Genomic DNA, 7,299 nt, shown 5'->3' with positions numbered 1-7,299 from the left:
TAATTTAACACTAACAAACATAGTCTCAAATTTTAAATATATATATATATTATTAATTATATTATATTATAATTGAAAATAATAATATACACCAACTTTTAATGGAGAACATGAATTTATAATTTAACAAGAGAAATTGAATAACTTAACCTCTTGATATTAAAAAAAAAAAACTTTAAATTTTTGTGTTTGTTTGAAAAAAAAAACTTTTCTTTTCTTTATCCTAATAATTGTAACTCTTGATAGTAATTGTTGTTCTATTAAATATATGATAGCTTTATTTTCTCCTATATCTAGTATTTTACAAATATTTACACAATTATTATATGTGATGATAGAAATATTTATATTTATGTTATCTTTATTCATATTTCATTTTGATATTTTTTTTGGTTGTATTTTTTTTCATTTTGTTTTTAATTTATATTTTAGTGTAAATTATTGTTTTTAATAATAATAAAATATTACAAAATATGAGAGAATTAATTGATGTATTAAATTTAGATTTTATGTTATGAACGAAAAGACAAAAGAGAGAAAAACCAACTTTATATAATAAAATATAGATTAGTACATAAAGAAAACTTTAGAACATTGCTTTAGGGTTTAACGCAGTCTCTCCGTCATGAAATCACAGCAGCAACACGTCTCGGAGGATGGTCCTATTGCACTCAACTCACGAGCTTCAAAGTCAGTCAATATATGGTGGAGAAAACTCAGATGCGATCCCAGTTGATCTCATCTTCGAAATACTCTTGAAATTGCCGACGAAATCTATAGCGAGATGTCGTTGTGTATCGAAGCTATGGTCTTCCATACTTCTCCGTACAGATTTCATGGAGTTATTCTTGACCAGATCTACAACTCCCCCGAAACTCTTGTTCTCCAGCCCAAATAACGACGAGTTGTTCTTCTTCACGGCACCGCAGGTCCAAAATCCAGATCAGAACTCTTCTCTTGTATCCCGGCCTTATCACACGAAGCCCCCCTTTGATTGTTGTTCCCCTCGAATTTGTGTTCCTGTTGGCGGTTTGTTCTGTCTTATATATCAGCGGAACTTAGAGGGAGGGAAGGAAATAGTACCAATGATATGCAAACCTAGCACTGGACGACAAGCCTTACCTTTACCCGCATTGAAGACGACAAGGGTTCAGGTGAAAAGCTTTTTTATTTATGATCCCATTGGTAAACTATTCAAGGTATTATTGTCCATGACCTTGCCACGTCATAGAAACGAAGGGAACTGTAAGGAGTGTCAAATTCTGACATTAGGGACTCAAACACTTTCATGGAGAAAGATTGATTGTTGTATACCCCATCGTCCTATATATCGTGGGATATGCATTGATGGCTGTTTGTATTATCAAGCTTTGGTCGATGATCACCGTTCAGGGGTTTCTACAATAGTTTGCTTTGATGTTAGGTCTGAAACGTTTAGATTTGTGAAGAAAGATATAGCAATGTCTAGTGAATCAACTCTGGTTAACTATGAGGGTAGATTAGGTGCACTTCAGTCAGATAGGGGTAATAAAAGAGTTACTAGCCAAACTAGAAGTCTTGAGTTGTGGGTTCTGGTAGACGCTGAGAAAAATGAATGGTCGTATATGACTTGCCCCCGTTGTGGAAGAATATAGTTCCAAAGGCTGAGTTATGTTTTGTTGGATTGACTAGTACAAATGATATTGTGTTGTCCGAACGCTATCCATTTACCATTTTCAATATTTTCTACTACAATCTCGAGAGGCACACAATCATAAAAGTTGAAATCCAAGGAATGGATGTGTACTGCCATCTTAGAGTTCAAACCTATCTAGACCAGGTGGAGGACGTGAAGCTTATGCAATTGTAACGGATCATCGGCTCTTAGTATTCAGTTTTTTTGGATACTATATTTATTCCTTTTTGCACTAATGGTTCATATATATTCATTGAGGAATGGTTGTTCTAAAGTAAGTTTTAGCCTTGTATACTCAGTTTCTTCATGAATAAAGCCACTTTGTGACCTTTGTATTGATGAGTTATATGTTAGTCATCTATAGATCTCCATCTCTCGTGCGCATGTCCCTTGATATATACATTTAAAATCCATCTCTTGTGGCAGATTCAGCAAGGGGATGATAGATAGTCTTGAAGCTGCAGACTCTTTATATACTACTAATCCAAAACAGAGGATTCTAGAATTTGATATTCTGATGCTAGATGAAAGGTGGAAGAGTTTTTAGATTCAAGATATTTCGATGCCAAAAGTAGGACCTGTGAGTTGCATACTTGCATTTTTTAAAAATACTGTTTTTTATCAAAAGTTGAAAACTTCCCGAGAGATTATCGAGATCGTCATAAAATGAAGTTCTATTTTGTGATGATTCATTTACTAATATAAGAAGCTTCAACGAATAAAAACTAGGTTTGAACCCGCGGTACACCGTGGGATGATTTTTAATTTTATTGTGTTTTTAATATACATTTTTTATTGTTAATCTTTAAGTATTAGTAGAAATAATATAATATATTTTGTGATGTATTGACATATTTTGTATCTCATATAATAAAAATACAATAAAAGAAATAATTAAGTTAAAAATTTTAGTGTTGGTTAGTTCAAACCCGTTATGCTAGACCTGTCGCGCAACTGATTTAAAGATTTTTAGCCCCCACAGAAAATTATCCTACTGTAGTATATATAAAATATATTTATTTTTTTATTGAAATATTTAGACCTGCAGTTGCATCCGTCCAATACAATTTACTTTAATTAATAAGTCTAAATGTGGATACTAATTAACATGCGATCCATCGCGGTACAAAACTTTTTGTTTAAAACATAACTTATGATTTCAATGTTATAATATATTTTAGAAAATAAAAAATGATATATATTTTGCTATTTAATGTCATTTACGTTTTATTTATCTTGAAAACCATTACAATAGAAAAATAACTATATTTTCAAAAGTGGTAACCAATTAAATTTATTAATTATGTAAAATCCTAGTGCTTTGCAAAACAAAAACACAAATTACATGACCCGTTTTTAAAAAAGGGTCTTTTGACATGTTAAAAAAAAATTATCTAAGTACAATATTTTTGGAAACCATATTATTAACTTATTTCAACACTTACAATAATTTTGGTCTAAGAATGAATCATAATACTTGTTATTTAACAATAGTACTTATGTTGTAAAAAAAAAAAAACAATAGTACGTATAATTTAGTTTGTGTATCATAATACTTGTAAGTTTAATTTAAATGCTAATATTTAAATATAGTTTAATTTAGAATTTAAATGGTAAAACAATTAAATATGATCCATCTACAGCCACGACAATTTACGGTGACATTGGTTACATGTTTTTTTTTTTTTCACTGGATTAATATTGACTAAGGATTGAAAGGGTTCCATGGCTTGCAGAAAACCTCGGTCTTGAGAAACCACTATATGTACAATTACCAACAGACTACACCCTATTCTAACCCCCTAAGATACATGTTATAGACTTCTAGTAGTCATGATCTGTCCTTGACACAAAGGATTGAACTGGGGCATGTTATGAGATGACCCGTTTAAGAAGAAGCGGATGTTCACGCCTCGTCACACAGTGTTGTCTTCTCTTCCATTACCTGAATATTTCGTTCGTTTTGCAGAAGCCTGCAACTTCTCAATCACAAGCTGGGCTAAGAACGGAGACACGCATAGCTGCTCTAGTCCACTCTGTGCCTTCTCTTCCTCTACCTGAACCTGCAACATCTCTACCACAAGCTGAGTTAAGAGCAGAGACGCGCAAAGCTACTCTTGTTCACACAATGGTGCCTTCCCATCTTATAATTGAACATTGCATTTTGCAGAAGCCTGCAGTTTCACAGCCACAAACTGAACTGAGAGACCTGGTTGCATTTACTCACGAAACAACTCATGCTCCCGCCGTGAAACCTGAGATCTGTCCTGATTTCACCTCCGTAGACAAACCAGCGATAGTCACAACCAGAAAAGCTTCAGCTCCAAGGAGATCACTGCAAGATTGTAGAGCCATTTCACGTTCATATACTTGAGCATACTTAATTATACAGATAATTAAAAAAACGGGGACTCATATGTTCATATATGTGTCAAAGTTTTAGAGTCGAGATATGGGGGGGTGTATTGAACTTGATATTTTAGGAGATTTAGTGAGATTTTAATATTTTAGAATTGTGAGAGATTTGAGTGTAATTTTAGGAGATTTGGTTATTAAATTTGGGATTTTAGGATTTGATGAGATTTGAGTTTTGAGATTTTTGAGATTTGATTATTGAATTTTAGGTGATTTTGATATGTAAAAATAAAATAAAAAGAGCAACTTGGAATGTCATTGATTAATTTACGTAAGCTTCTTTCATACTTTGATTAATTTAAGAAGAAAAATAGACATTGGTCATGTTCTTTTTCCAATCGTTGGTGAAGTAACTGCGACACAAATAAAAGGCCCAAGATGATATGCATTTCGAAAAAATAAAGAGCTGTCACTGTTAACCAAAAAGTGAGGTTCGTAAAAAAATTAATCTAATATGAAGAAACTGCAGCTCTCATGAGATATAAACCGGTTACAATGATGACACTGAACACTATAAATATTCCTCATGAGCATGATGACTACACGATCAAAGAGAAACTCATTTTGCCAATGAGTGTTTAAAGTAGTTGGAAATTAATCAACGATGGTTTGTTTAGCACATCCACAAGAAAATGAAGTTGTTGATCTGTTTTATTCTCTCGTGAAATATTGAATTGTTGACGATATGTAATGCAGCAGCAGCAGAAGAATGAATGTCTCAAGTTGTTACCAACCGTCGCCGACTCGCCGTTGTCGGAAGCTCCGCTGCGGAGGTGGCTGAGACATCTGATTTTGATACATATTGGGTCGGTCTTTTAGTGAAACAGAGCACGCCTTTTCAGGCAGATCCTTCATTGGAGACAATGTTGGTGTTGAATCTTCTTCGGTTATATTGTCGTCGTCTTAATCATCTTCAAGCCGTGACGGTGAAGACTGAGGTGTTTCAAACGGTGTGGTTTGTTTACTTGTAGCTTCGTTTGAGTAAATTGGGTTTGATATGTAGATGAAGTTATCAACAGAAGAAGCCGTGGTTTCTTGAATCAGATCAAGAGAAGCTTGTAAAGATGGTTCATGGTGAAAATGGGTTTTGTTTGGAGTTTGAAGAACGCATGTGCAAAGAGGATTGGATAAAGAATCGATGTTAGATGATGGTGACGGAGAAGGTTCGTTACTTGTGGTAGAGATGGATTGGTTGAGAGTTGTGGTGGTCGTGGCGCCGCCGGCAGTTGAGACCGTAGTAGTGATGGGGAGGCCGAGAGAGTTGTGACGACGCCGGCAGAGTAAGAGAGAGCAGTAGAGAGTTGCACTTATAAAAAAAAAAAATTGCAGTAGATGTTGAACTCCTATTAAAAAGAATATTTTCTTTCAAAATTTCACCATTTAGGGTGGGATTTTGTAAGACATATTTTTTAACTAGAAATATTAGAAAAGTATCCTAAAATCCCATTCTATAGCTTTTTATAAAAAATTGTGATTTTTTGAATAACAGTAGATTTGAGTTGAGATTTATAAATTATTGATTGAATAACAAGAGATTCTAAATGATTTTTATAAATTTCATATTCAATAACATAGGATTTCAAATGATTTTTAAAAATCATCAATTAAATAACAGGAGATTTCAGAATATTCCAAAATCTCTTAAAATATCAAGTTCAATACACCCCCCATGGTGTATTTGTGATGATTTTAATCTATGTGGTGATGAGTATATTTATAGGTGGTTCACGTATTAGTGTTTAGGTTAGAGTGTTTAATGATACACTGTGTGCAAGCACAAAATCTTTGATTCTTTTAATTGAAAATCTTTATTCGAATATTAAGGATTGAGTTTAGGGAAGTTTGATTGAGCGATGATTCAGGTAATTGCTGTGGTGATTTAGTTTTGAAGATTTTCTGGATAAATTTTTGAAAATTTGATTGAGCGATGATTCAGGTAATTGTTGTGGTGATTGAGTTTTGAAGATTTTCTGATAATTTCGATTATGTTTCAAACAAATAATCGGAAGGATTTTTTTTTTTTGGATTTCGTAGAGGCCGAAGATAATGGAGTCGAAGCCCAACAACATACAAACCGGGTTATAAGTGAAAGGACGCGGATCCTTGTTTGAACGGGTCGGGTAATGTCGATTGACAATTTCTGACAAAATTACCCCTTTCAATTTCAATAAACACTCTCCTTCATAACTAATTGAGTGGCAATTTTGGAAATTTTTGGCAATTTTTGAATTTGTACTTCTCTATTATATATATAGAGATGTTATATGAGAAATCCATATCATCTATAAAAAAATGAAAATTCAAAAACATTTTTTGGATTATATTTCAAAATTAAAAATTACTCAAACCGGGTAATTGAAATATCTCATTCATATGAAGAAAAGCAAAACATAAACCGGTAGAGTTTCGGCTACCGGTACGGTTCTTGATTTAAATTTTGTTTTATCCAATTGTTGTCTCATTAATAATAGGGAATTTTGCATATACACCCACTTTTCTACAAAGTAATATCACCTACACCCACTTTCAGCTATTGCTATACTTTTTATATGTTTATTAACTATGCTATCCTCTAGCTTAAACTTTATTAACAACAATACATCTAAGATCTTTCTTTCTTCCTCTATTATCTCCATATCTCTAATATTTTCTCTCTCCTTTGCTCACTGTATCAAAACACCAATAGCCTGTAACTTCTTCTCCTTCCATGGCTTCTCTAATTGTCTCTATCTCTTTCTTTCTCTCATTATCAAAATCAACCCTTTCTTCTCCATCCTCTTGTCTCTCTTTTATCTCATACACTTTCATTTTTCAATCATCTTATCCATCCTCTCTTTATCTCTCATCTTCAAACTATAATTAGATTGATGTTTGATTTGAACAATAAGTGAATGATGCTTTCAGATGTAGAAAAGTTTAATTTTGGATTTTAGGTGTTTTTTGGATGTAATTTGGTGGGAGTTAGAGAATTTGCAATTTGGGTTGCTGATTCAGTTATGATTTGTGAAATTAATCTTTTAAAAGAGGAATACTTTCCTCAGGTTAGACTATCAAACTTTGTTTAATAGTAAAACCATATTACCGAATCCATGATACGCAATCCATGTGGTCATAGTTTGGGATTTAGAGTTTAAATGTTTAGGATTTAGGGTTTAAATGCATAGGCCAATAATTTCCTTTTAATTTGAATACATTGATCATATATATCC

At 32.9% G+C, this 7,299-nt stretch overlaps 1 long non-coding RNA gene and 2 pseudogenes across 1 annotated transcript; 2 read left to right on the top strand and 1 right to left on the bottom strand.

Annotated features, from left to right (window-relative positions):
* Positions 1 to 625: 625 nt before the first annotated feature.
* Positions 626 to 2,004, top strand: LOC147943470 (F-box protein DOR pseudogene; annotated as a pseudogene).
* Positions 2,005 to 4,505: 2,501 nt separating this feature from the next.
* Positions 4,506 to 5,761, bottom strand: LOC147943469 (uncharacterized; annotated as a pseudogene).
* Positions 5,761 to 6,397, top strand: LOC147943468 (uncharacterized). Its single transcript, XR_015598148.1, has 2 exons — positions 5,761 to 6,026; positions 6,125 to 6,397. It is a non-coding gene; the product is annotated as an uncharacterized LOC147943468 (long non-coding RNA).
* Positions 6,398 to 7,299: the final 902 nt, after the last annotated feature.

Source organism: Camelina sativa, chromosome 5 (assembly GCF_030686135.1).
Source record: "Camelina sativa cultivar CO46 ecotype springtype chromosome 5, ASM3068613v1".
NCBI lineage: Eukaryota > Viridiplantae > Streptophyta > Magnoliopsida > Brassicales > Brassicaceae > Camelina > Camelina sativa.
Note: the sequence above shows the minus strand (reverse complement) of the source record. Positions and strands in the feature narration are given on the sequence as shown.